Source organism: Lathyrus oleraceus, unplaced genomic scaffold (assembly GCF_024323335.1).
Source record: "Lathyrus oleraceus cultivar Zhongwan6 unplaced genomic scaffold, CAAS_Psat_ZW6_1.0 chrUn0005, whole genome shotgun sequence".
Classification (NCBI taxonomy): Eukaryota; Viridiplantae; Streptophyta; class Magnoliopsida; order Fabales; family Fabaceae; genus Lathyrus; species Lathyrus oleraceus.
The window spans coordinates 40,796-60,307 of NW_026112396.1; the positions used below are offsets into that span (position 1 = coordinate 40,796).

Consider the following 19,512-nt stretch of genomic DNA (forward strand, 5'->3'; position numbering starts at 1 on the left):
AAGTGAAAGAAATAAAATATATACAATCAAAGCGCATGAGATATCAGGTGCGATCATACCAGCACTAATGCACCGGATCCCATCAGAACTCCGCAGTTAAGCGTGCTTGGGCGAGAGTAGTACTAGGATGGGTGACCTCCTGGGAAGTCCTTGTGTTGCACCTCTTTTTTTGCGATTTTTTAAATACTTCTTTTTATTTCTGTTAATCGGCGTAAAAGAGTCGGAAAAAGTAGGAGAAGACAAGCATTTCAGCGTTAATTATGTTTGTTTTGCCGTTAATAAGTGAAAGAAATAAAATATATACAATCAAAGCGCATGAGATATCAGGTGCGATCATACCAGCACTAATGCACCGGATCCCATCAGAACTCCGCAGTTAAGCGTGCTTGGGCGAGAGTAGTACTAGGATGGGTGACCTCCTGGGCGTTAATTATGTTTGTTTTGCCGTTAATAAGTGAAAGAAATAAAATATATACAATCAAAGTGCATGAGATATCAGGTGCGATCATACCAGCACTAATGCACCGGATCCCATCAGAACTCCGCAGTTAAGCGTGCTTGGGCGAGAGTAGTACTAGGATGGGTGACCTCCTGGGAAGTCCTTGTGTTGCACCTCTTTTTTTGCGATTTTTTAAATACTTCTTTTTATTTCTGTTAATCGGCGTAAAAGAGTCGGAAAAAGTAGGAGAAGACAAGCATTTCAGCGTTAATTATGTTTGTTTTGCCGTTAATAAGTGAAAGAAATAAAATATATACAATCAAAGCGCATGAGATATCAGGTGCGATCATACCAGCACTAATGCACCGGATCCCATCAGAACTCCGCAGTTAAGCGTGCTTGGGCGAGAGTAGTACTAGGATGGGTGACCTCCTGGGAAGTCCTTGTGTTGCACCTCTTTTTTTGCGATTTTTTAAATACTTCTTTTTATTTCTGTTAATCGGCGTAAAAGAGTCGGAAAAAGTAGGAGAAGACAAGCATTTCAGCGTTAATTATGTTTGTTTTGCCGTTAATAAGTGAAAGAAATAAAATATATACAATCAAAGCGCATGAGATATCAGGTGCGATCATACCAGCACTAATGCACCGGATCCCATCAGAACTCCGCAGTTAAGCGTGCTTGGGCGAGAGTAGTACTAGGATGGGTGACCTCCTGGGAAGTCCTTGTGTTGCACCTCTTTTTTTGCGATTTTTTAAATACTTCTTTTTATTTCTGTTAATCGGCGTAAAAGAGTCGGAAAAAGTAGGAGAAGACAAGCATTTCAGCGTTAATTATGTTTGTTTTGCCGTTAATAAGTGAAAGAAATAAAATATATACAATCAAAGCGCATGAGATATCAGGTGCGATCATACCAGCACTAATGCACCGGATCCCATCAGAACTCCGCAGTTAAGCGTGCTTGGGCGAGAGTAGTACTAGGATGGGTGACCTCCTGGGAAGTCCTTGTGTTGCACCTCTTTTTTGCGATTTTTTAAATACTTCTTTTTATTTCTGTTAATCGGCGTAAAAGAGTCGGAAAAAGTAGGAGAAGACAAGCATTTCAGCGTTAATTATGTTTGTTTTGCCGTTAATAAGTGAAAGAAATAAAATATATACAATCAAAGCGCATGAGATATCAGGTGCGATCATACCAGCACTAATGCACCGGATCCCATCAGAACTCCGCAGTTAAGCGTGCTTGGGCGAGAGTAGTACTAGGATGGGTGACCTCCTGGGAAGTCCTTGTGTTGCACCTCTTTTTTTGCGATTTTTTAAATACTTCTTTTTATTTCTGTTAATCGGCGTAAAAGAGTCGGAAAAAGTAGGAGAAGACAAGCATTTCAGCGTTAATTATGTTTGTTTTGCCGTTAATAAGTGAAAGAAATAAAATATATACAATCAAAGCGCATGAGATATCAGGTGCGATCATACCAGCACTAATGCACCGGATCCCATCAGAACTCCGCAGTTAAGCGTGCTTGGGCGAGAGTAGTACTAGGATGGGTGACCTCCTGGGCGTTAATTATGTTTGTTTTGCCGTTAATAAGTGAAAGAAATAAAATATATACAATCAAAGCGCATGAGATATCAGGTGCGATCATACCAGCACTAATGCACCGGATCCCATCAGAACTCCGCAGTTAAGCGTGCTTGGGCGAGAGTAGTACTAGGATGGGTGACCTCCTGGGAAGTCCTTGTGTTGCACCTCTTTTTTTGCGATTTTTTAAATACTTCTTTTTATTTCTGTTAATCGGCGTAAAAGAGTCGGAAAAAGTAGGAGAAGACAAGCATTTCAGCGTTAATTATGTTTGTTTTGCCGTTAATAAGTGAAAGAAATAAAATATATACAATCAAAGCGCATGAGATATCAGGTGCGATCATACCAGCACTAATGCACCGGATCCCATCAGAACTCCGCAGTTAAGCGTGCTTGGGCGAGAGTAGTACTAGGATGGGTGACCTCCTGGGAAGTCCTTGTGTTGCACCTCTTTTTTTGCGATTTTTTAAATACTTCTTTTTATTTCTGTTAATCGGCGTAAAAGAGTCGGAAAAAGTAGGAGAAGACAAGCATTTCAGCGTTAATTATGTTTGTTTTGCCGTTAATAAGTGAAAGAAATAAAATATATACAATCAAAGCGCATGAGATATCAGGTGCGATCATACCAGCACTAATGCACCGGATCCCATCAGAACTCCGCAGTTAAGCGTGCTTGGGCGAGAGTAGTACTAGGATGGGTGACCTCCTGGGCGTTAATTATGTTTGTTTTGCCGTTAATAAGTGAAAGAAATAAAATATATACAATCAAAGCGCATGAGATATCAGGTGCGATCATACCAGCACTAATGCACCGGATCCCATCAGAACTCCGCAGTTAAGCGTGCTTGGGCGAGAGTAGTACTAGGATGGGTGACCTCCTGGGAAGTCCTTGTGTTGCACCTCTTTTTTTGCGATTTTTTAAATACTTCTTTTTATTTCTGTTAATCGGCGTAAAAGAGTCGGAAAAAGTAGGAGAAGACAAGCATTTCAGCGTTAATTATGTTTGTTTTGCCGTTAATAAGTGAAAGAAATAAAATATATACAATCAAAGCGCATGAGATATCAGGTGCGATCATACCAGCACTAATGCACCGGATCCCATCAGAACTCCGCAGTTAAGCGTGCTTGGGCGAGAGTAGTACTAGGATGGGTGACCTCCTGGGAAGTCCTTGTGTTGCACCTCTTTTTTTGCGATTTTTTAAATACTTCTTTTTATTTCTGTTAATCGGCGTAAAAGAGTCGGAAAAAGTAGGAGAAGACAAGCATTTCAGCGTTAATTATGTTTGTTTTGCCGTTAATAAGTGAAAGAAATAAAATATATACAATCAAAGCGCATGAGATATCAGGTGCGATCATACCAGCACTAATGCACCGGATCCCATCAGAACTCCGCAGTTAAGCGTGCTTGGGCGAGAGTAGTACTAGGATGGGTGACCTCCTGGGAAGTCCTTGTGTTGCACCTCTTTTTTTGCGATTTTTTAAATACTTCTTTTTATTTCTGTTAATCGGCGTAAAAGAGTCGGAAAAAGTAGGAGAAGACAAGCATTTCAGCGTTAATTATGTTTGTTTTGCCGTTAATAAGTGAAAGAAATAAAATATATACAATCAAAGCGCATGAGATATCAGGTGCGATCATACCAGCACTAATGCACCGGATCCCATCAGAACTCCGCAGTTAAGCGTGCTTGGGCGAGAGTAGTACTAGGATGGGTGACCTCCTGGGAAGTCCTTGTGTTGCACCTCTTTTTTTGCGATTTTTTAAATACTTCTTTTTATTTCTGTTAATCGGCGTAAAAGAGTCGGAAAAAGTAGGAGAAGACAAGCATTTCAGCGTTAATTATGTTTGTTTTGCCGTTAATAAGTGAAAGAAATAAAATATATACAATCAAAGCGCATGAGATATCAGGTGCGATCATACCAGCACTAATGCACCGGATCCCATCAGAACTCCGCAGTTAAGCGTGCTTGGGCGAGAGTAGTACTAGGATGGGTGACCTCCTGGGAAGTCCTTGTGTTGCACCTCTTTTTTTGCGATTTTTTAAATACTTCTTTTTATTTCTGTTAATCGGCGTAAAAGAGTCGGAAAAAGTAGGAGAAGACAAGCATTTCAGCGTTAATTATGTTTGTTTTGCCGTTAATAAGTGAAAGAAATAAAATATATACAATCAAAGCGCATGAGATATCAGGTGCGATCATACCAGCACTAATGCACCGGATCCCATCAGAACTCCGCAGTTAAGCGTGCTTGGGCGAGAGTAGTACTAGGATGGGTGACCTCCTGGGCGTTAATTATGTTTGTTTTGCCGTTAATAAGTGAAAGAAATAAAATATATACAATCAAAGCGCATGAGATATCAGGTGCGATCATACCAGCACTAATGCACCGGATCCCATCAGAACTCCGCAGTTAAGCGTGCTTGGGCGAGAGTAGTACTAGGATGGGTGACCTCCTGGGAAGTCCTTGTGTTGCACCTCTTTTTTTGCGATTTTTTAAATACTTCTTTTTATTTCTGTTAATCGGCGTAAAAGAGTCGGAAAAAGTAGGAGAAGACAAGCATTTCAGCGTTAATTATGTTTGTTTTGCCGTTAATAAGTGAAAGAAATAAAATATATACAATCAAAGCGCATGAGATATCAGGTGCGATCATACCAGCACTAATGCACCGGATCCCATCAGAACTCCGCAGTTAAGCGTGCTTGGGCGAGAGTAGTACTAGGATGGGTGACCTCCTGGGAAGTCCTTGTGTTGCACCTCTTTTTTTGCGATTTTTTAAATACTTCTTTTTATTTCTGTTAATCGGCGTAAAAGAGTCGGAAAAAGTAGGAGAAGACAAGCATTTCAGCGTTAATTATGTTTGTTTTGCCGTTAATAAGTGAAAGAAATAAAATATATACAATCAAAGCGCATGAGATATCAGGTGCGATCATACCAGCACTAATGCACCGGATCCCATCAGAACTCCGCAGTTAAGCGTGCTTGGGCGAGAGTAGTACTAGGATGGGTGACCTCCTGGGAAGTCCTTGTGTTGCACCTCTTTTTTTGCGATTTTTTAAATACTTCTTTTTATTTCTGTTAATCGGCGTAAAAGAGTCGGAAAAAGTAGGAGAAGACAAGCATTTCAGCGTTAATTATGTTTGTTTTGCCGTTAATAAGTGAAAGAAATAAAATATATACAATCAAAGCGCATGAGATATCAGGTGCGATCATACCAGCACTAATGCACCGGATCCCATCAGAACTCCGCAGTTAAGCGTGCTTGGGCGAGAGTAGTACTAGGATGGGTGACCTCCTGGGAAGTCCTTGTGTTGCACCTCTTTTTTTGCGATTTTTTAAATACTTCTTTTTATTTCTGTTAATCGGCGTAAAAGAGTCGGAAAAAGTAGGAGAAGACAAGCATTTCAGCGTTAATTATGTTTGTTTTGCCGTTAATAAGTGAAAGAAATAAAATATATACAATCAAAGCGCATGAGATATCAGGTGCGATCATACCAGCACTAATGCACCGGATCCCATCAGAACTCCGCAGTTAAGCGTGCTTGGGCGAGAGTAGTACTAGGATGGGTGACCTCCTGGGAAGTCCTTGTGTTGCACCTCTTTTTTTGCGATTTTTTAAATACTTCTTTTTATTTCTGTTAATCGGCGTAAAAGAGTCGGAAAAAGTAGGAGAAGACAAGCATTTCAGCGTTAATTATGTTTGTTTTGCCGTTAATAAGTGAAAGAAATAAAATATATACAATCAAAGCGCATGAGATATCAGGTGCGATCATACCAGCACTAATGCACCGGATCCCATCAGAACTCCGCAGTTAAGCGTGCTTGGGCGAGAGTAGTACTAGGATGGGTGACCTCCTGGGAAGTCCTTGTGTTGCACCTCTTTTTTTGCGATTTTTTAAATACTTCTTTTTATTTCTGTTAATCGGCGTAAAAGAGTCGGAAAAAGTAGGAGAAGACAAGCATTTCAGCGTTAATTATGTTTGTTTTGCCGTTAATAAGTGAAAGAAATAAAATATATACAATCAAAGCGCATGAGATATCAGGTGCGATCATACCAGCACTAATGCACCGGATCCCATCAGAACTCCGCAGTTAAGCGTGCTTGGGCGAGAGTAGTACTAGGATGGGTGACCTCCTGGGAAGTCCTTGTGTTGCACCTCTTTTTTTGCGATTTTTTAAATACTTCTTTTTATTTCTGTTAATCGGCGTAAAAGAGTCGGAAAAAGTAGGAGAAGACAAGCATTTCAGCGTTAATTATGTTTGTTTTGCCGTTAATAAGTGAAAGAAATAAAATATATACAATCAAAGCGCATGAGATATCAGGTGCGATCATACCAGCACTAATGCACCGGATCCCATCAGAACTCCGCAGTTAAGCGTGCTTGGGCGAGAGTAGTACTAGGATGGGTGACCTCCTGGGAAGTCCTTGTGTTGCACCTCTTTTTTTGCGATTTTTTAAATACTTCTTTTTATTTCTGTTAATCGGCGTAAAAGAGTCGGAAAAAGTAGGAGAAGACAAGCATTTCAGCGTTAATTATGTTTGTTTTGCCGTTAATAAGTGAAAGAAATAAAATATATACAATCAAAGCGCATGAGATATCAGGTGCGATCATACCAGCACTAATGCACCGGATCCCATCAGAACTCCGCAGTTAAGCGTGCTTGGGCGAGAGTAGTACTAGGATGGGTGACCTCCTGGGAAGTCCTTGTGTTGCACCTCTTTTTTTGCGATTTTTTAAATACTTCTTTTTATTTCTGTTAATCGGCGTAAAAGAGTCGGAAAAAGTAGGAGAAGACAAGCATTTCAGCGTTAATTATGTTTGTTTTGCCGTTAATAAGTGAAAGAAATAAAATATATACAATCAAAGCGCATGAGATATCAGGTGCGATCATACCAGCACTAATGCACCGGATCCCATCAGAACTCCGCAGTTAAGCGTGCTTGGGCGAGAGTAGTACTAGGATGGGTGACCTCCTGGGAAGTCCTTGTGTTGCACCTCTTTTTTTGCGATTTTTTAAATACTTCTTTTTATTTCTGTTAATCGGCGTAAAAGAGTCGGAAAAAGTAGGAGAAGACAAGCATTTCAGCGTTAATTATGTTTGTTTTGCCGTTAATAAGTGAAAGAAATAAAATATATACAATCAAAGCGCATGAGATATCAGGTGCGATCATACCAGCACTAATGCACCGGATCCCATCAGAACTCCGCAGTTAAGCGTGCTTGGGCGAGAGTAGTACTAGGATGGGTGACCTCCTGGGAAGTCCTTGTGTTGCACCTCTTTTTTTGCGATTTTTTAAATACTTCTTTTTATTTCTGTTAATCGGCGTAAAAGAGTCGGAAAAAGTAGGAGAAGACAAGCATTTCAGCGTTAATTATGTTTGTTTTGCCGTTAATAAGTGAAAGAAATAAAATATATACAATCAAAGCGCATGAGATATCAGGTGCGATCATACCAGCACTAATGCACCGGATCCCATCAGAACTCCGCAGTTAAGCGTGCTTGGGCGAGAGTAGTACTAGGATGGGTGACCTCCTGGGAAGTCCTTGTGTTGCACCTCTTTTTTTGCGATTTTTTAAATACTTCTTTTTATTTCTGTTAATCGGCGTAAAAGAGTCGGAAAAAGTAGGAGAAGACAAGCATTTCAGCGTTAATTATGTTTGTTTTGCCGTTAATAAGTGAAAGAAATAAAATATATACAATCAAAGCGCATGAGATATCAGGTGCGATCATACCAGCACTAATGCACCGGATCCCATCAGAACTCCGCAGTTAAGCGTGCTTGGGCGAGAGTAGTACTAGGATGGGTGACCTCCTGGGAAGTCCTTGTGTTGCACCTCTTTTTTTGCGATTTTTTAAATACTTCTTTTTATTTCTGTTAATCGGCGTAAAAGAGTCGGAAAAAGTAGGAGAAGACAAGCATTTCAGCGTTAATTATGTTTGTTTTGCCGTTAATAAGTGAAAGAAATAAAATATATACAATCAAAGCGCATGAGATATCAGGTGCGATCATACCAGCACTAATGCACCGGATCCCATCAGAACTCCGCAGTTAAGCGTGCTTGGGCGAGAGTAGTACTAGGATGGGTGACCTCCTGGGCGTTAATTATGTTTGTTTTGCCGTTAATAAGTGAAAGAAATAAAATATATACAATCAAAGCGCATGAGATATCAGGTGCGATCATACCAGCACTAATGCACCGGATCCCATCAGAACTCCGCAGTTAAGCGTGCTTGGGCGAGAGTAGTACTAGGATGGGTGACCTCCTGGGAAGTCCTTGTGTTGCACCTCTTTTTTTGCGATTTTTTAAATACTTCTTTTTATTTCTGTTAATCGGCGTAAAAGAGTCGGAAAAAGTAGGAGAAGACAAGCATTTCAGCGTTAATTATGTTTGTTTTGCCGTTAATAAGTGAAAGAAATAAAATATATACAATCAAAGCGCATGAGATATCAGGTGCGATCATACCAGCACTAATGCACCGGATCCCATCAGAACTCCGCAGTTAAGCGTGCTTGGGCGAGAGTAGTACTAGGATGGGTGACCTCCTGGGAAGTCCTTGTGTTGCACCTCTTTTTTTGCGATTTTTTAAATACTTCTTTTTATTTCTGTTAATCGGCGTAAAAGAGTCGGAAAAAGTAGGAGAAGACAAGCATTTCAGCGTTAATTATGTTTGTTTTGCCGTTAATAAGTGAAAGAAATAAAATATATACAATCAAAGCGCATGAGATATCAGGTGCGATCATACCAGCACTAATGCACCGGATCCCATCAGAACTCCGCAGTTAAGCGTGCTTGGGCGAGAGTAGTACTAGGATGGGTGACCTCCTGGGCGTTAATTATGTTTGTTTTGCCGTTAATAAGTGAAAGAAATAAAATATATACAATCAAAGCGCATGAGATATCAGGTGCGATCATACCAGCACTAATGCACCGGATCCCATCAGAACTCCGCAGTTAAGCGTGCTTGGGCGAGAGTAGTACTAGGATGGGTGACCTCCTGGGAAGTCCTTGTGTTGCACCTCTTTTTTTGCGATTTTTTAAATACTTCTTTTTATTTCTGTTAATCGGCGTAAAAGAGTCGGAAAAAGTAGGAGAAGACAAGCATTTCAGCGTTAATTATGTTTGTTTTGCCGTTAATAAGTGAAAGAAATAAAATATATACAATCAAAGCGCATGAGATATCAGGTGCGATCATACCAGCACTAATGCACCGGATCCCATCAGAACTCCGCAGTTAAGCGTGCTTGGGCGAGAGTAGTACTAGGATGGGTGACCTCCTGGGAAGTCCTTGTGTTGCACCTCTTTTTTTGCGATTTTTTAAATACTTCTTTTTATTTCTGTTAATCGGCGTAAAAGAGTCGGAAAAAGTAGGAGAAGACAAGCATTTCAGCGTTAATTATGTTTGTTTTGCCGTTAATAAGTGAAAGAAATAAAATATATACAATCAAAGCGCATGAGATATCAGGTGCGATCATACCAGCACTAATGCACCGGATCCCATCAGAACTCCGCAGTTAAGCGTGCTTGGGCGAGAGTAGTACTAGGATGGGTGACCTCCTGGGAAGTCCTTGTGTTGCACCTCTTTTTTTGCGATTTTTTAAATACTTCTTTTTATTTCTGTTAATCGGCGTAAAAGAGTCGGAAAAAGTAGGAGAAGACAAGCATTTCAGCGTTAATTATGTTTGTTTTGCCGTTAATAAGTGAAAGAAATAAAATATATACAATCAAAGCGCATGAGATATCAGGTGCGATCATACCAGCACTAATGCACCGGATCCCATCAGAACTCCGCAGTTAAGCGTGCTTGGGCGAGAGTAGTACTAGGATGGGTGACCTCCTGGGAAGTCCTTGTGTTGCACCTCTTTTTTTGCGATTTTTTAAATACTTCTTTTTATTTCTGTTAATCGGCGTAAAAGAGTCGGAAAAAGTAGGAGAAGACAAGCATTTCAGCGTTAATTATGTTTGTTTTGCCGTTAATAAGTGAAAGAAATAAAATATATACAATCAAAGCGCATGAGATATCAGGTGCGATCATACCAGCACTAATGCACCGGATCCCATCAGAACTCCGCAGTTAAGCGTGCTTGGGCGAGAGTAGTACTAGGATGGGTGACCTCCTGGGCGTTAATTATGTTTGTTTTGCCGTTAATAAGTGAAAGAAATAAAATATATACAATCAAAGCGCATGAGATATCAGGTGCGATCATACCAGCACTAATGCACCGGATCCCATCAGAACTCCGCAGTTAAGCGTGCTTGGGCGAGAGTAGTACTAGGATGGGTGACCTCCTGGGAAGTCCTTGTGTTGCACCTCTTTTTTTGCGATTTTTTAAATACTTCTTTTTATTTCTGTTAATCGGCGTAAAAGAGTCGGAAAAAGTAGGAGAAGACAAGCATTTCAGCGTTAATTATGTTTGTTTTGCCGTTAATAAGTGAAAGAAATAAAATATATACAATCAAAGCGCATGAGATATCAGGTGCGATCATACCAGCACTAATGCACCGGATCCCATCAGAACTCCGCAGTTAAGCGTGCTTGGGCGAGAGTAGTACTAGGATGGGTGACCTCCTGGGAAGTCCTTGTGTTGCACCTCTTTTTTTGCGATTTTTTAAATACTTCTTTTTATTTCTGTTAATCGGCGTAAAAGAGTCGGAAAAAGTAGGAGAAGACAAGCATTTCAGCGTTAATTATGTTTGTTTTGCCGTTAATAAGTGAAAGAAATAAAATATATACAATCAAAGCGCATGAGATATCAGGTGCGATCATACCAGCACTAATGCACCGGATCCCATCAGAACTCCGCAGTTAAGCGTGCTTGGGCGAGAGTAGTACTAGGATGGGTGACCTCCTGGGCGTTAATTATGTTTGTTTTGCCGTTAATAAGTGAAAGAAATAAAATATATACAATCAAAGCGCATGAGATATCAGGTGCGATCATACCAGCACTAATGCACCGGATCCCATCAGAACTCCGCAGTTAAGCGTGCTTGGGCGAGAGTAGTACTAGGATGGGTGACCTCCTGGGAAGTCCTTGTGTTGCACCTCTTTTTTTGCGATTTTTTAAATACTTCTTTTTATTTCTGTTAATCGGCGTAAAAGAGTCGGAAAAAGTAGGAGAAGACAAGCATTTCAGCGTTAATTATGTTTGTTTTGCCGTTAATAAGTGAAAGAAATAAAATATATACAATCAAAGCGCATGAGATATCAGGTGCGATCATACCAGCACTAATGCACCGGATCCCATCAGAACTCCGCAGTTAAGCGTGCTTGGGCGAGAGTAGTACTAGGATGGGTGACCTCCTGGGAAGTCCTTGTGTTGCACCTCTTTTTTTGCGATTTTTTAAATACTTCTTTTTATTTCTGTTAATCGGCGTAAAAGAGTCGGAAAAAGTAGGAGAAGACAAGCATTTCAGCGTTAATTATGTTTGTTTTGCCGTTAATAAGTGAAAGAAATAAAATATATACAATCAAAGCGCATGAGATATCAGGTGCGATCATACCAGCACTAATGCACCGGATCCCATCAGAACTCCGCAGTTAAGCGTGCTTGGGCGAGAGTAGTACTAGGATGGGTGACCTCCTGGGAAGTCCTTGTGTTGCACCTCTTTTTTTGCGATTTTTTAAATACTTCTTTTTATTTCTGTTAATCGGCGTAAAAGAGTCGGAAAAAGTAGGAGAAGACAAGCATTTCAGCGTTAATTATGTTTGTTTTGCCGTTAATAAGTGAAAGAAATAAAATATATACAATCAAAGCGCATGAGATATCAGGTGCGATCATACCAGCACTAATGCACCGGATCCCATCAGAACTCCGCAGTTAAGCGTGCTTGGGCGAGAGTAGTACTAGGATGGGTGACCTCCTGGGAAGTCCTTGTGTTGCACCTCTTTTTTTGCGATTTTTTAAATACTTCTTTTTATTTCTGTTAATCGGCGTAAAAGAGTCGGAAAAAGTAGGAGAAGACAAGCATTTCAGCGTTAATTATGTTTGTTTTGCCGTTAATAAGTGAAAGAAATAAAATATATACAATCAAAGCGCATGAGATATCAGGTGCGATCATACCAGCACTAATGCACCGGATCCCATCAGAACTCCGCAGTTAAGCGTGCTTGGGCGAGAGTAGTACTAGGATGGGTGACCTCCTGGGCGTTAATTATGTTTGTTTTGCCGTTAATAAGTGAAAGAAATAAAATATATACAATCAAAGTGCATGAGATATCAGGTGCGATCATACCAGCACTAATGCACCGGATCCCATCAGAACTCCGCAGTTAAGCGTGCTTGGGCGAGAGTAGTACTAGGATGGGTGACCTCCTGGGAAGTCCTTGTGTTGCACCTCTTTTTTTGCGATTTTTTAAATACTTCTTTTTATTTCTGTTAATCGGCGTAAAAGAGTCGGAAAAAGTAGGAGAAGACAAGCATTTCAGCGTTAATTATGTTTGTTTTGCCGTTAATAAGTGAAAGAAATAAAATATATACAATCAAAGCGCATGAGATATCAGGTGCGATCATACCAGCACTAATGCACCGGATCCCATCAGAACTCCGCAGTTAAGCGTGCTTGGGCGAGAGTAGTACTAGGATGGGTGACCTCCTGGGAAGTCCTTGTGTTGCACCTCTTTTTTTGCGATTTTTTAAATACTTCTTTTTATTTCTGTTAATCGGCGTAAAAGAGTCGGAAAAAGTAGGAGAAGACAAGCATTTCAGCGTTAATTATGTTTGTTTTGCCGTTAATAAGTGAAAGAAATAAAATATATACAATCAAAGCGCATGAGATATCAGGTGCGATCATACCAGCACTAATGCACCGGATCCCATCAGAACTCCGCAGTTAAGCGTGCTTGGGCGAGAGTAGTACTAGGATGGGTGACCTCCTGGGAAGTCCTTGTGTTGCACCTCTTTTTTTGCGATTTTTTAAATACTTCTTTTTATTTCTGTTAATCGGCGTAAAAGAGTCGGAAAAAGTAGGAGAAGACAAGCATTTCAGCGTTAATTATGTTTGTTTTGCCGTTAATAAGTGAAAGAAATAAAATATATACAATCAAAGCGCATGAGATATCAGGTGCGATCATACCAGCACTAATGCACCGGATCCCATCAGAACTCCGCAGTTAAGCGTGCTTGGGCGAGAGTAGTACTAGGATGGGTGACCTCCTGGGAAGTCCTTGTGTTGCACCTCTTTTTTTGCGATTTTTTAAATACTTCTTTTTATTTCTGTTAATCGGCGTAAAAGAGTCGGAAAAAGTAGGAGAAGACAAGCATTTCAGCGTTAATTATGTTTGTTTTGCCGTTAATAAGTGAAAGAAATAAAATATATACAATCAAAGCGCATGAGATATCAGGTGCGATCATACCAGCACTAATGCACCGGATCCCATCAGAACTCCGCAGTTAAGCGTGCTTGGGCGAGAGTAGTACTAGGATGGGTGACCTCCTGGGAAGTCCTTGTGTTGCACCTCTTTTTTTGCGATTTTTTAAATACTTCTTTTTATTTCTGTTAATCGGCGTAAAAGAGTCGGAAAAAGTAGGAGAAGACAAGCATTTCAGCGTTAATTATGTTTGTTTTGCCGTTAATAAGTGAAAGAAATAAAATATATACAATCAAAGCGCATGAGATATCAGGTGCGATCATACCAGCACTAATGCACCGGATCCCATCAGAACTCCGCAGTTAAGCGTGCTTGGGCGAGAGTAGTACTAGGATGGGTGACCTCCTGGGCGTTAATTATGTTTGTTTTGCCGTTAATAAGTGAAAGAAATAAAATATATACAATCAAAGTGCATGAGATATCAGGTGCGATCATACCAGCACTAATGCACCGGATCCCATCAGAACTCCGCAGTTAAGCGTGCTTGGGCGAGAGTAGTACTAGGATGGGTGACCTCCTGGGAAGTCCTTGTGTTGCACCTCTTTTTTTGCGATTTTTTAAATACTTCTTTTTATTTCTGTTAATCGGCGTAAAAGAGTCGGAAAAAGTAGGAGAAGACAAGCATTTCAGCGTTAATTATGTTTGTTTTGCCGTTAATAAGTGAAAGAAATAAAATATATACAATCAAAGCGCATGAGATATCAGGTGCGATCATACCAGCACTAATGCACCGGATCCCATCAGAACTCCGCAGTTAAGCGTGCTTGGGCGAGAGTAGTACTAGGATGGGTGACCTCCTGGGAAGTCCTTGTGTTGCACCTCTTTTTTTGCGATTTTTTAAATACTTCTTTTTATTTCTGTTAATCGGCGTAAAAGAGTCGGAAAAAGTAGGAGAAGACAAGCATTTCAGCGTTAATTATGTTTGTTTTGCCGTTAATAAGTGAAAGAAATAAAATATATACAATCAAAGCGCATGAGATATCAGGTGCGATCATACCAGCACTAATGCACCGGATCCCATCAGAACTCCGCAGTTAAGCGTGCTTGGGCGAGAGTAGTACTAGGATGGGTGACCTCCTGGGAAGTCCTTGTGTTGCACCTCTTTTTTTGCGATTTTTTAAATACTTCTTTTTATTTCTGTTAATCGGCGTAAAAGAGTCGGAAAAAGTAGGAGAAGACAAGCATTTCAGCGTTAATTATGTTTGTTTTGCCGTTAATAAGTGAAAGAAATAAAATATATACAATCAAAGCGCATGAGATATCAGGTGCGATCATACCAGCACTAATGCACCGGATCCCATCAGAACTCCGCAGTTAAGCGTGCTTGGGCGAGAGTAGTACTAGGATGGGTGACCTCCTGGGAAGTCCTTGTGTTGCACCTCTTTTTTTGCGATTTTTTAAATACTTCTTTTTATTTCTGTTAATCGGCGTAAAAGAGTCGGAAAAAGTAGGAGAAGACAAGCATTTCAGCGTTAATTATGTTTGTTTTGCCGTTAATAAGTGAAAGAAATAAAATATATACAATCAAAGCGCATGAGATATCAGGTGCGATCATACCAGCACTAATGCACCGGATCCCATCAGAACTCCGCAGTTAAGCGTGCTTGGGCGAGAGTAGTACTAGGATGGGTGACCTCCTGGGCGTTAATTATGTTTGTTTTGCCGTTAATAAGTGAAAGAAATAAAATATATACAATCAAAGCGCATGAGATATCAGGTGCGATCATACCAGCACTAATGCACCGGATCCCATCAGAACTCCGCAGTTAAGCGTGCTTGGGCGAGAGTAGTACTAGGATGGGTGACCTCCTGGGAAGTCCTTGTGTTGCACCTCTTTTTTTGCGATTTTTTAATACTTCTTTTTATTTCTGTTAATCGGCGTAAAAGAGTCGGAAAAAGTAGGAGAAGACAAGCATTTCAGCGTTAATTATGTTTGTTTTGCCGTTAATAAGTGAAAGAAATAAAATATATACAATCAAAGCGCATGAGATATCAGGTGCGATCATACCAGCACTAATGCACCGGATCCCATCAGAACTCCGCAGTTAAGCGTGCTTGGGCGAGAGTAGTACTAGGATGGGTGACCTCCTGGGAAGTCCTTGTGTTGCACCTCTTTTTTTGCGATTTTTTAAATACTTCTTTTTATTTCTGTTAATCGGCGTAAAAGAGTCGGAAAAAGTAGGAGAAGACAAGCATTTCAGCGTTAATTATGTTTGTTTTGCCGTTAATAAGTGAAAGAAATAAAATATATACAATCAAAGCGCATGAGATATCAGGTGCGATCATACCAGCACTAATGCACCGGATCCCATCAGAACTCCGCAGTTAAGCGTGCTTGGGCGAGAGTAGTACTAGGATGGGTGACCTCCTGGGAAGTCCTTGTGTTGCACCTCTTTTTTTGCGATTTTTTAAATACTTCTTTTTATTTCTGTTAATCGGCGTAAAAGAGTCGGAAAAAGTAGGAGAAGACAAGCATTTCAGCGTTAATTATGTTTGTTTTGCCGTTAATAAGTGAAAGAAATAAAATATATACAATCAAAGCGCATGAGATATCAGGTGCGATCATACCAGCACTAATGCACCGGATCCCATCAGAACTCCGCAGTTAAGCGTGCTTGGGCGAGAGTAGTACTAGGATGGGTGACCTCCTGGGAAGTCCTTGTGTTGCACCTCTTTTTTTGCGATTTTTTAAATACTTCTTTTTATTTCTGTTAATCGGCGTAAAAGAGTCGGAAAAAGTAGGAGAAGACAAGCATTTCAGCGTTAATTATGTTTGTTTTGCCGTTAATAAGTGAAAGAAATAAAATATATACAATCAAAGCGCATGAGATATCAGGTGCGATCATACCAGCACTAATGCACCGGATCCCATCAGAACTCCGCAGTTAAGCGTGCTTGGGCGAGAGTAGTACTAGGATGGGTGACCTCCTGGGAAGTCCTTGTGTTGCACCTCTTTTTTTGCGATTTTTTAAATACTTCTTTTTATTTCTGTTAATCGGCGTAAAAGAGTCGGAAAAAGTAGGAGAAGACAAGCATTTCAGCGTTAATTATGTTTGTTTTGCCGTTAATAAGTGAAAGAAATAAAATATATACAATCAAAGCGCATGAGATATCAGGTGCGATCATACCAGCACTAATGCACCGGATCCCATCAGAACTCCGCAGTTAAGCGTGCTTGGGCGAGAGTAGTACTAGGATGGGTGACCTCCTGGGAAGTCCTTGTGTTGCACCTCTTTTTTTGCGATTTTTTAAATACTTCTTTTTATTTCTGTTAATCGGCGTAAAAGAGTCGGAAAAAGTAGGAGAAGACAAGCATTTCAGCGTTAATTATGTTTGTTTTGCCGTTAATAAGTGAAAGAAATAAAATATATACAATCAAAGCGCATGAGATATCAGGTGCGATCATACCAGCACTAATGCACCGGATCCCATCAGAACTCCGCAGTTAAGCGTGCTTGGGCGAGAGTAGTACTAGGATGGGTGACCTCCTGGGAAGTCCTTGTGTTGCACCTCTTTTTTTGCGATTTTTTAAATACTTCTTTTTATTTCTGTTAATCGGCGTAAAAGAGTCGGAAAAAGTAGGAGAAGACAAGCATTTCAGCGTTAATTATGTTTGTTTTGCCGTTAATAAGTGAAAGAAATAAAATATATACAATCAAAGCGCATGAGATATCAGGTGCGATCATACCAGCACTAATGCACCGGATCCCATCAGAACTCCGCAGTTAAGCGTGCTTGGGCGAGAGTAGTACTAGGATGGGTGACCTCCTGGGAAGTCCTTGTGTTGCACCTCTTTTTTTGCGATTTTTTAAATACTTCTTTTTATTTCTGTTAATCGGCGTAAAAGAGTCGGAAAAAGTAGGAGAAGACAAGCATTTCAGCGTTAATTATGTTTGTTTTGCCGTTAATAAGTGAAAGAAATAAAATATATACAATCAAAGCGCATGAGATATCAGGTGCGATCATACCAGCACTAATGCACCGGATCCCATCAGAACTCCGCAGTTAAGCGTGCTTGGGCGAGAGTAGTACTAGGATGGGTGACCTCCTGGGAAGTCCTTGTGTTGCACCTCTTTTTTTGCGATTTTTTAAATACTTCTTTTTATTTCTGTTAATCGGCGTAAAAGAGTCGGAAAAAGTAGGAGAAGACAAGCATTTCAGCGTTAATTATGTTTGTTTTGCCGTTAATAAGTGAAAGAAATAAAATATATACAATCAAAGCGCATGAGATATCAGGTGCGATCATACCAGCACTAATGCACCGGATCCCATCAGAACTCCGCAGTTAAGCGTGCTTGGGCGAGAGTAGTACTAGGATGGGTGACCTCCTGGGAAGTCCTTGTGTTGCACCTCTTTTTTTGCGATTTTTTAAATACTTCTTTTTATTTCTGTTAATCGGCGTAAAAGAGTCGGAAAAAGTAGGAGAAGACAAGCATTTCAGCGTTAATTATGTTTGTTTTGCCGTTAATAAGTGAAAGAAATAAAATATATACAATCAAAGCGCATGAGATATCAGGTGCGATCATACCAGCACTAATGCACCGGATCCCATCAGAACTCCGCAGTTAAGCGTGCTTGGGCGAGAGTAGTACTAGGATGGGTGACCTCCTGGGAAGTCCTTGTGTTGCACCTCTTTTTTTGCGATTTTTTAAATACTTCTTTTTATTTCTGTTAATCGGCGTAAAAGAGTCGGAAAAAGTAGGAGAAGACAAGCATTTCAGCGTTAATTATGTTTGTTTTGCCGTTAATAAGTGAAAGAAATAAAATATATACAATCAAAGCGCATGAGATATCAGGTGCGATCATACCAGCACTAATGCACCGGATCCCATCAGAACTCCGCAGTTAAGCGTGCTTGGGCGAGAGTAGTACTAGGATGGGTGACCTCCTGGGAAGTCCTTGTGTTGCACCTCTTTTTTTGCGATTTTTTAAATACTTCTTTTTATTTCTGTTAATCGGCGTAAAAGAGTCGGAAAAAGTAGGAGAAGACAAGCATTTCAGCGTTAATTATGTTTGTTTTGCCGTTAATAAGTGAAAGAAATAAAATATATACAATCAAAGCGCATGAGATATCAGGTGCGATCATACCAGCACTAATGCACCGGATCCCATCAGAACTCCGCAGTTAAGCGTGCTTGGGCGAGAGTAGTACTAGGATGGGTGACCTCCTGGGAAGTCCTTGTGTTGCACCTCTTTTTTTGCGATTTTTTAAATACTTCTTTTTATTTCTGTTAATCGGCGTAAAAGAGTCGGAAAAAGTAGGAGAAGACAAGCATTTCAGCGTTAATTATGTTTGTTTTGCCGTTAATAAGTGAAAGAAATAAAATATATACAATCAAAGCGCATGAGATATCAGGTGCGATCATACCAGCACTAATGCACCGGATCCCATCAGAACTCCGCAGTTAAGCGTGCTTGGGCGAGAGTAGTACTAGGATGGGTGACCTCCTGGGAAGTCCTTGTGTTGCACCTCTTTTTTTGCGATTTTTTAAATACTTCTTTTTATTTCTGTTAATCGGCGTAAAAGAGTCGGAAAAAGTAGGAGAAGACAAGCATTTCAGCGTTAATTATGTTTGTTTTGCCGTTAATAAGTGAAAGAAATAAAATATATACAATCAAAGCGCATGAGATATCAGGTGCGATCATACCAGCACTAATGCACCGGATCCCATCAGAACTCCGCAGTTAAGCGTGCTTGGGCGAGAGTAGTACTAGGATGGGTGACCTCCTGGGAAGTCCTTGTGTTGCACCTCTTTTTTTGCGATTTTTTAAATACTTCTTTTTATTTCTGTTAATCGGCGTAAAAGAGTCGGAAAAAGTAGGAGAAGACAAGCATTTCAGCGTTAATTATGTTTGTTTTGCCGTTAATAAGTGAAAGAAATAAAATATATACAATCAAAGCGCATGAGATATCAGGTGCGATCATACCAGCACTAATGCACCGGATCCCATCAGAACTCCGCAGTTAAGCGTGCTTGGGCGAGAGTAGTACTAGGATGGGTGACCTCCTGGGAAGTCCTTGTGTTGCACCTCTTTTTTTGCGATTTTTTAAATACTTCTTTTTATTTCTGTTAATCGGCGTAAAAGAGTCGGAAAAAGTAGGAGAAGACAAGCATTTCAGCGTTAATTAT

General features: G+C 40.3%; 63 non-coding genes and 11 pseudogenes across 63 annotated transcripts; all 74 read left to right on the forward strand.

The window, feature by feature from the left end:
• Positions 1-45: 45 nt before the first annotated feature.
• LOC127111587 (5S ribosomal RNA) lies at positions 46-164 on the forward strand. Its single transcript, XR_007798201.1, has one exon. It is a non-coding gene; the product is annotated as a 5S ribosomal RNA (ribosomal RNA).
• A 161-nt stretch (positions 165-325) lies between these two features.
• Positions 326-448, forward strand: LOC127111477 (uncharacterized; annotated as a pseudogene).
• A 49-nt stretch (positions 449-497) lies between these two features.
• Positions 498-616, forward strand: LOC127111588 (5S ribosomal RNA). The gene has a single exon (XR_007798202.1). It is a non-coding gene; the product is annotated as a 5S ribosomal RNA (ribosomal RNA).
• A 161-nt stretch (positions 617-777) lies between these two features.
• LOC127111589 (5S ribosomal RNA) lies at positions 778-896 on the forward strand. Its single transcript, XR_007798203.1, has one exon. It is a non-coding gene; the product is annotated as a 5S ribosomal RNA (ribosomal RNA).
• A 161-nt stretch (positions 897-1,057) lies between these two features.
• On the forward strand, positions 1,058-1,176 carry LOC127111590 (5S ribosomal RNA). The gene has a single exon (XR_007798204.1). It is a non-coding gene; the product is annotated as a 5S ribosomal RNA (ribosomal RNA).
• A 161-nt stretch (positions 1,177-1,337) lies between these two features.
• LOC127111591 (5S ribosomal RNA) lies at positions 1,338-1,456 on the forward strand. Its single transcript, XR_007798205.1, has one exon. It is a non-coding gene; the product is annotated as a 5S ribosomal RNA (ribosomal RNA).
• Positions 1,457-1,616: 160 nt separating this feature from the next.
• LOC127111592 (5S ribosomal RNA) lies at positions 1,617-1,735 on the forward strand. The gene has a single exon (XR_007798206.1). It is a non-coding gene; the product is annotated as a 5S ribosomal RNA (ribosomal RNA).
• Positions 1,736-1,896: 161 nt separating this feature from the next.
• On the forward strand, positions 1,897-2,019 carry LOC127111479 (uncharacterized; annotated as a pseudogene).
• Positions 2,020-2,068: 49 nt separating this feature from the next.
• Positions 2,069-2,187, forward strand: LOC127111594 (5S ribosomal RNA). The gene has a single exon (XR_007798208.1). It is a non-coding gene; the product is annotated as a 5S ribosomal RNA (ribosomal RNA).
• A 161-nt stretch (positions 2,188-2,348) lies between these two features.
• LOC127111595 (5S ribosomal RNA) lies at positions 2,349-2,467 on the forward strand. Its single transcript, XR_007798209.1, has one exon. It is a non-coding gene; the product is annotated as a 5S ribosomal RNA (ribosomal RNA).
• A 161-nt stretch (positions 2,468-2,628) lies between these two features.
• On the forward strand, positions 2,629-2,751 carry LOC127111480 (uncharacterized; annotated as a pseudogene).
• Positions 2,752-2,800: 49 nt separating this feature from the next.
• On the forward strand, positions 2,801-2,919 carry LOC127111596 (5S ribosomal RNA). Its single transcript, XR_007798210.1, has one exon. It is a non-coding gene; the product is annotated as a 5S ribosomal RNA (ribosomal RNA).
• A 161-nt stretch (positions 2,920-3,080) lies between these two features.
• LOC127111597 (5S ribosomal RNA) lies at positions 3,081-3,199 on the forward strand. The gene has a single exon (XR_007798211.1). It is a non-coding gene; the product is annotated as a 5S ribosomal RNA (ribosomal RNA).
• Positions 3,200-3,360: 161 nt separating this feature from the next.
• Positions 3,361-3,479, forward strand: LOC127111598 (5S ribosomal RNA). The gene has a single exon (XR_007798212.1). It is a non-coding gene; the product is annotated as a 5S ribosomal RNA (ribosomal RNA).
• A 161-nt stretch (positions 3,480-3,640) lies between these two features.
• Positions 3,641-3,759, forward strand: LOC127111600 (5S ribosomal RNA). Its single transcript, XR_007798214.1, has one exon. It is a non-coding gene; the product is annotated as a 5S ribosomal RNA (ribosomal RNA).
• Positions 3,760-3,920: 161 nt separating this feature from the next.
• LOC127111601 (5S ribosomal RNA) lies at positions 3,921-4,039 on the forward strand. Its single transcript, XR_007798215.1, has one exon. It is a non-coding gene; the product is annotated as a 5S ribosomal RNA (ribosomal RNA).
• Positions 4,040-4,200: 161 nt separating this feature from the next.
• LOC127111481 (uncharacterized) lies at positions 4,201-4,323 on the forward strand (annotated as a pseudogene).
• Positions 4,324-4,372: 49 nt separating this feature from the next.
• Positions 4,373-4,491, forward strand: LOC127111602 (5S ribosomal RNA). The gene has a single exon (XR_007798216.1). It is a non-coding gene; the product is annotated as a 5S ribosomal RNA (ribosomal RNA).
• Positions 4,492-4,652: 161 nt separating this feature from the next.
• Positions 4,653-4,771, forward strand: LOC127111603 (5S ribosomal RNA). The gene has a single exon (XR_007798217.1). It is a non-coding gene; the product is annotated as a 5S ribosomal RNA (ribosomal RNA).
• A 161-nt stretch (positions 4,772-4,932) lies between these two features.
• On the forward strand, positions 4,933-5,051 carry LOC127111604 (5S ribosomal RNA). Its single transcript, XR_007798218.1, has one exon. It is a non-coding gene; the product is annotated as a 5S ribosomal RNA (ribosomal RNA).
• A 161-nt stretch (positions 5,052-5,212) lies between these two features.
• On the forward strand, positions 5,213-5,331 carry LOC127111606 (5S ribosomal RNA). The gene has a single exon (XR_007798220.1). It is a non-coding gene; the product is annotated as a 5S ribosomal RNA (ribosomal RNA).
• Positions 5,332-5,492: 161 nt separating this feature from the next.
• On the forward strand, positions 5,493-5,611 carry LOC127111607 (5S ribosomal RNA). The gene has a single exon (XR_007798221.1). It is a non-coding gene; the product is annotated as a 5S ribosomal RNA (ribosomal RNA).
• Positions 5,612-5,772: 161 nt separating this feature from the next.
• LOC127111608 (5S ribosomal RNA) lies at positions 5,773-5,891 on the forward strand. The gene has a single exon (XR_007798222.1). It is a non-coding gene; the product is annotated as a 5S ribosomal RNA (ribosomal RNA).
• Positions 5,892-6,052: 161 nt separating this feature from the next.
• LOC127111609 (5S ribosomal RNA) lies at positions 6,053-6,171 on the forward strand. The gene has a single exon (XR_007798223.1). It is a non-coding gene; the product is annotated as a 5S ribosomal RNA (ribosomal RNA).
• A 161-nt stretch (positions 6,172-6,332) lies between these two features.
• Positions 6,333-6,451, forward strand: LOC127111610 (5S ribosomal RNA). Its single transcript, XR_007798224.1, has one exon. It is a non-coding gene; the product is annotated as a 5S ribosomal RNA (ribosomal RNA).
• A 161-nt stretch (positions 6,452-6,612) lies between these two features.
• Positions 6,613-6,731, forward strand: LOC127111611 (5S ribosomal RNA). The gene has a single exon (XR_007798225.1). It is a non-coding gene; the product is annotated as a 5S ribosomal RNA (ribosomal RNA).
• A 161-nt stretch (positions 6,732-6,892) lies between these two features.
• On the forward strand, positions 6,893-7,011 carry LOC127111612 (5S ribosomal RNA). Its single transcript, XR_007798226.1, has one exon. It is a non-coding gene; the product is annotated as a 5S ribosomal RNA (ribosomal RNA).
• Positions 7,012-7,172: 161 nt separating this feature from the next.
• LOC127111614 (5S ribosomal RNA) lies at positions 7,173-7,291 on the forward strand. Its single transcript, XR_007798227.1, has one exon. It is a non-coding gene; the product is annotated as a 5S ribosomal RNA (ribosomal RNA).
• A 161-nt stretch (positions 7,292-7,452) lies between these two features.
• LOC127111615 (5S ribosomal RNA) lies at positions 7,453-7,571 on the forward strand. The gene has a single exon (XR_007798228.1). It is a non-coding gene; the product is annotated as a 5S ribosomal RNA (ribosomal RNA).
• A 161-nt stretch (positions 7,572-7,732) lies between these two features.
• On the forward strand, positions 7,733-7,851 carry LOC127111616 (5S ribosomal RNA). Its single transcript, XR_007798229.1, has one exon. It is a non-coding gene; the product is annotated as a 5S ribosomal RNA (ribosomal RNA).
• A 161-nt stretch (positions 7,852-8,012) lies between these two features.
• On the forward strand, positions 8,013-8,135 carry LOC127111482 (uncharacterized; annotated as a pseudogene).
• Positions 8,136-8,184: 49 nt separating this feature from the next.
• LOC127111618 (5S ribosomal RNA) lies at positions 8,185-8,303 on the forward strand. The gene has a single exon (XR_007798231.1). It is a non-coding gene; the product is annotated as a 5S ribosomal RNA (ribosomal RNA).
• Positions 8,304-8,464: 161 nt separating this feature from the next.
• LOC127111619 (5S ribosomal RNA) lies at positions 8,465-8,583 on the forward strand. Its single transcript, XR_007798232.1, has one exon. It is a non-coding gene; the product is annotated as a 5S ribosomal RNA (ribosomal RNA).
• Positions 8,584-8,744: 161 nt separating this feature from the next.
• On the forward strand, positions 8,745-8,867 carry LOC127111444 (uncharacterized; annotated as a pseudogene).
• A 49-nt stretch (positions 8,868-8,916) lies between these two features.
• Positions 8,917-9,035, forward strand: LOC127111620 (5S ribosomal RNA). Its single transcript, XR_007798233.1, has one exon. It is a non-coding gene; the product is annotated as a 5S ribosomal RNA (ribosomal RNA).
• A 161-nt stretch (positions 9,036-9,196) lies between these two features.
• Positions 9,197-9,315, forward strand: LOC127111621 (5S ribosomal RNA). Its single transcript, XR_007798234.1, has one exon. It is a non-coding gene; the product is annotated as a 5S ribosomal RNA (ribosomal RNA).
• A 161-nt stretch (positions 9,316-9,476) lies between these two features.
• Positions 9,477-9,595, forward strand: LOC127111622 (5S ribosomal RNA). The gene has a single exon (XR_007798235.1). It is a non-coding gene; the product is annotated as a 5S ribosomal RNA (ribosomal RNA).
• Positions 9,596-9,756: 161 nt separating this feature from the next.
• On the forward strand, positions 9,757-9,875 carry LOC127111623 (5S ribosomal RNA). The gene has a single exon (XR_007798236.1). It is a non-coding gene; the product is annotated as a 5S ribosomal RNA (ribosomal RNA).
• Positions 9,876-10,036: 161 nt separating this feature from the next.
• On the forward strand, positions 10,037-10,159 carry LOC127111483 (uncharacterized; annotated as a pseudogene).
• A 49-nt stretch (positions 10,160-10,208) lies between these two features.
• Positions 10,209-10,327, forward strand: LOC127111624 (5S ribosomal RNA). The gene has a single exon (XR_007798237.1). It is a non-coding gene; the product is annotated as a 5S ribosomal RNA (ribosomal RNA).
• A 161-nt stretch (positions 10,328-10,488) lies between these two features.
• LOC127111625 (5S ribosomal RNA) lies at positions 10,489-10,607 on the forward strand. The gene has a single exon (XR_007798238.1). It is a non-coding gene; the product is annotated as a 5S ribosomal RNA (ribosomal RNA).
• Positions 10,608-10,768: 161 nt separating this feature from the next.
• LOC127111484 (uncharacterized) lies at positions 10,769-10,891 on the forward strand (annotated as a pseudogene).
• A 49-nt stretch (positions 10,892-10,940) lies between these two features.
• Positions 10,941-11,059, forward strand: LOC127111626 (5S ribosomal RNA). Its single transcript, XR_007798239.1, has one exon. It is a non-coding gene; the product is annotated as a 5S ribosomal RNA (ribosomal RNA).
• A 161-nt stretch (positions 11,060-11,220) lies between these two features.
• Positions 11,221-11,339, forward strand: LOC127111627 (5S ribosomal RNA). Its single transcript, XR_007798240.1, has one exon. It is a non-coding gene; the product is annotated as a 5S ribosomal RNA (ribosomal RNA).
• A 161-nt stretch (positions 11,340-11,500) lies between these two features.
• Positions 11,501-11,619, forward strand: LOC127111630 (5S ribosomal RNA). Its single transcript, XR_007798242.1, has one exon. It is a non-coding gene; the product is annotated as a 5S ribosomal RNA (ribosomal RNA).
• A 161-nt stretch (positions 11,620-11,780) lies between these two features.
• Positions 11,781-11,899, forward strand: LOC127111631 (5S ribosomal RNA). Its single transcript, XR_007798243.1, has one exon. It is a non-coding gene; the product is annotated as a 5S ribosomal RNA (ribosomal RNA).
• Positions 11,900-12,060: 161 nt separating this feature from the next.
• On the forward strand, positions 12,061-12,183 carry LOC127111485 (uncharacterized; annotated as a pseudogene).
• Positions 12,184-12,232: 49 nt separating this feature from the next.
• Positions 12,233-12,351, forward strand: LOC127111632 (5S ribosomal RNA). The gene has a single exon (XR_007798244.1). It is a non-coding gene; the product is annotated as a 5S ribosomal RNA (ribosomal RNA).
• Positions 12,352-12,512: 161 nt separating this feature from the next.
• On the forward strand, positions 12,513-12,631 carry LOC127111633 (5S ribosomal RNA). The gene has a single exon (XR_007798245.1). It is a non-coding gene; the product is annotated as a 5S ribosomal RNA (ribosomal RNA).
• A 161-nt stretch (positions 12,632-12,792) lies between these two features.
• Positions 12,793-12,911, forward strand: LOC127111634 (5S ribosomal RNA). The gene has a single exon (XR_007798246.1). It is a non-coding gene; the product is annotated as a 5S ribosomal RNA (ribosomal RNA).
• Positions 12,912-13,072: 161 nt separating this feature from the next.
• LOC127111636 (5S ribosomal RNA) lies at positions 13,073-13,191 on the forward strand. The gene has a single exon (XR_007798247.1). It is a non-coding gene; the product is annotated as a 5S ribosomal RNA (ribosomal RNA).
• A 161-nt stretch (positions 13,192-13,352) lies between these two features.
• Positions 13,353-13,471, forward strand: LOC127111637 (5S ribosomal RNA). The gene has a single exon (XR_007798248.1). It is a non-coding gene; the product is annotated as a 5S ribosomal RNA (ribosomal RNA).
• Positions 13,472-13,632: 161 nt separating this feature from the next.
• LOC127111486 (uncharacterized) lies at positions 13,633-13,755 on the forward strand (annotated as a pseudogene).
• Positions 13,756-13,804: 49 nt separating this feature from the next.
• On the forward strand, positions 13,805-13,923 carry LOC127111638 (5S ribosomal RNA). The gene has a single exon (XR_007798249.1). It is a non-coding gene; the product is annotated as a 5S ribosomal RNA (ribosomal RNA).
• A 161-nt stretch (positions 13,924-14,084) lies between these two features.
• On the forward strand, positions 14,085-14,203 carry LOC127111639 (5S ribosomal RNA). Its single transcript, XR_007798250.1, has one exon. It is a non-coding gene; the product is annotated as a 5S ribosomal RNA (ribosomal RNA).
• A 161-nt stretch (positions 14,204-14,364) lies between these two features.
• LOC127111640 (5S ribosomal RNA) lies at positions 14,365-14,483 on the forward strand. Its single transcript, XR_007798251.1, has one exon. It is a non-coding gene; the product is annotated as a 5S ribosomal RNA (ribosomal RNA).
• Positions 14,484-14,644: 161 nt separating this feature from the next.
• Positions 14,645-14,763, forward strand: LOC127111642 (5S ribosomal RNA). Its single transcript, XR_007798253.1, has one exon. It is a non-coding gene; the product is annotated as a 5S ribosomal RNA (ribosomal RNA).
• A 161-nt stretch (positions 14,764-14,924) lies between these two features.
• Positions 14,925-15,047, forward strand: LOC127111445 (uncharacterized; annotated as a pseudogene).
• A 49-nt stretch (positions 15,048-15,096) lies between these two features.
• LOC127111643 (5S ribosomal RNA) lies at positions 15,097-15,215 on the forward strand. The gene has a single exon (XR_007798254.1). It is a non-coding gene; the product is annotated as a 5S ribosomal RNA (ribosomal RNA).
• Positions 15,216-15,375: 160 nt separating this feature from the next.
• Positions 15,376-15,494, forward strand: LOC127111644 (5S ribosomal RNA). Its single transcript, XR_007798255.1, has one exon. It is a non-coding gene; the product is annotated as a 5S ribosomal RNA (ribosomal RNA).
• Positions 15,495-15,655: 161 nt separating this feature from the next.
• Positions 15,656-15,774, forward strand: LOC127111645 (5S ribosomal RNA). The gene has a single exon (XR_007798256.1). It is a non-coding gene; the product is annotated as a 5S ribosomal RNA (ribosomal RNA).
• Positions 15,775-15,935: 161 nt separating this feature from the next.
• LOC127111647 (5S ribosomal RNA) lies at positions 15,936-16,054 on the forward strand. Its single transcript, XR_007798257.1, has one exon. It is a non-coding gene; the product is annotated as a 5S ribosomal RNA (ribosomal RNA).
• A 161-nt stretch (positions 16,055-16,215) lies between these two features.
• On the forward strand, positions 16,216-16,334 carry LOC127111648 (5S ribosomal RNA). Its single transcript, XR_007798258.1, has one exon. It is a non-coding gene; the product is annotated as a 5S ribosomal RNA (ribosomal RNA).
• A 161-nt stretch (positions 16,335-16,495) lies between these two features.
• LOC127111649 (5S ribosomal RNA) lies at positions 16,496-16,614 on the forward strand. The gene has a single exon (XR_007798259.1). It is a non-coding gene; the product is annotated as a 5S ribosomal RNA (ribosomal RNA).
• A 161-nt stretch (positions 16,615-16,775) lies between these two features.
• LOC127111650 (5S ribosomal RNA) lies at positions 16,776-16,894 on the forward strand. The gene has a single exon (XR_007798260.1). It is a non-coding gene; the product is annotated as a 5S ribosomal RNA (ribosomal RNA).
• Positions 16,895-17,055: 161 nt separating this feature from the next.
• Positions 17,056-17,174, forward strand: LOC127111651 (5S ribosomal RNA). Its single transcript, XR_007798261.1, has one exon. It is a non-coding gene; the product is annotated as a 5S ribosomal RNA (ribosomal RNA).
• A 161-nt stretch (positions 17,175-17,335) lies between these two features.
• On the forward strand, positions 17,336-17,454 carry LOC127111652 (5S ribosomal RNA). Its single transcript, XR_007798262.1, has one exon. It is a non-coding gene; the product is annotated as a 5S ribosomal RNA (ribosomal RNA).
• Positions 17,455-17,615: 161 nt separating this feature from the next.
• LOC127111654 (5S ribosomal RNA) lies at positions 17,616-17,734 on the forward strand. Its single transcript, XR_007798264.1, has one exon. It is a non-coding gene; the product is annotated as a 5S ribosomal RNA (ribosomal RNA).
• A 161-nt stretch (positions 17,735-17,895) lies between these two features.
• On the forward strand, positions 17,896-18,014 carry LOC127111655 (5S ribosomal RNA). Its single transcript, XR_007798265.1, has one exon. It is a non-coding gene; the product is annotated as a 5S ribosomal RNA (ribosomal RNA).
• Positions 18,015-18,175: 161 nt separating this feature from the next.
• LOC127111656 (5S ribosomal RNA) lies at positions 18,176-18,294 on the forward strand. Its single transcript, XR_007798266.1, has one exon. It is a non-coding gene; the product is annotated as a 5S ribosomal RNA (ribosomal RNA).
• Positions 18,295-18,455: 161 nt separating this feature from the next.
• On the forward strand, positions 18,456-18,574 carry LOC127111657 (5S ribosomal RNA). Its single transcript, XR_007798267.1, has one exon. It is a non-coding gene; the product is annotated as a 5S ribosomal RNA (ribosomal RNA).
• A 161-nt stretch (positions 18,575-18,735) lies between these two features.
• LOC127111658 (5S ribosomal RNA) lies at positions 18,736-18,854 on the forward strand. Its single transcript, XR_007798268.1, has one exon. It is a non-coding gene; the product is annotated as a 5S ribosomal RNA (ribosomal RNA).
• Positions 18,855-19,015: 161 nt separating this feature from the next.
• On the forward strand, positions 19,016-19,134 carry LOC127111659 (5S ribosomal RNA). Its single transcript, XR_007798269.1, has one exon. It is a non-coding gene; the product is annotated as a 5S ribosomal RNA (ribosomal RNA).
• A 161-nt stretch (positions 19,135-19,295) lies between these two features.
• LOC127111660 (5S ribosomal RNA) lies at positions 19,296-19,414 on the forward strand. Its single transcript, XR_007798270.1, has one exon. It is a non-coding gene; the product is annotated as a 5S ribosomal RNA (ribosomal RNA).
• The last annotated feature ends 98 nt before the right edge of the window (positions 19,415-19,512 follow it).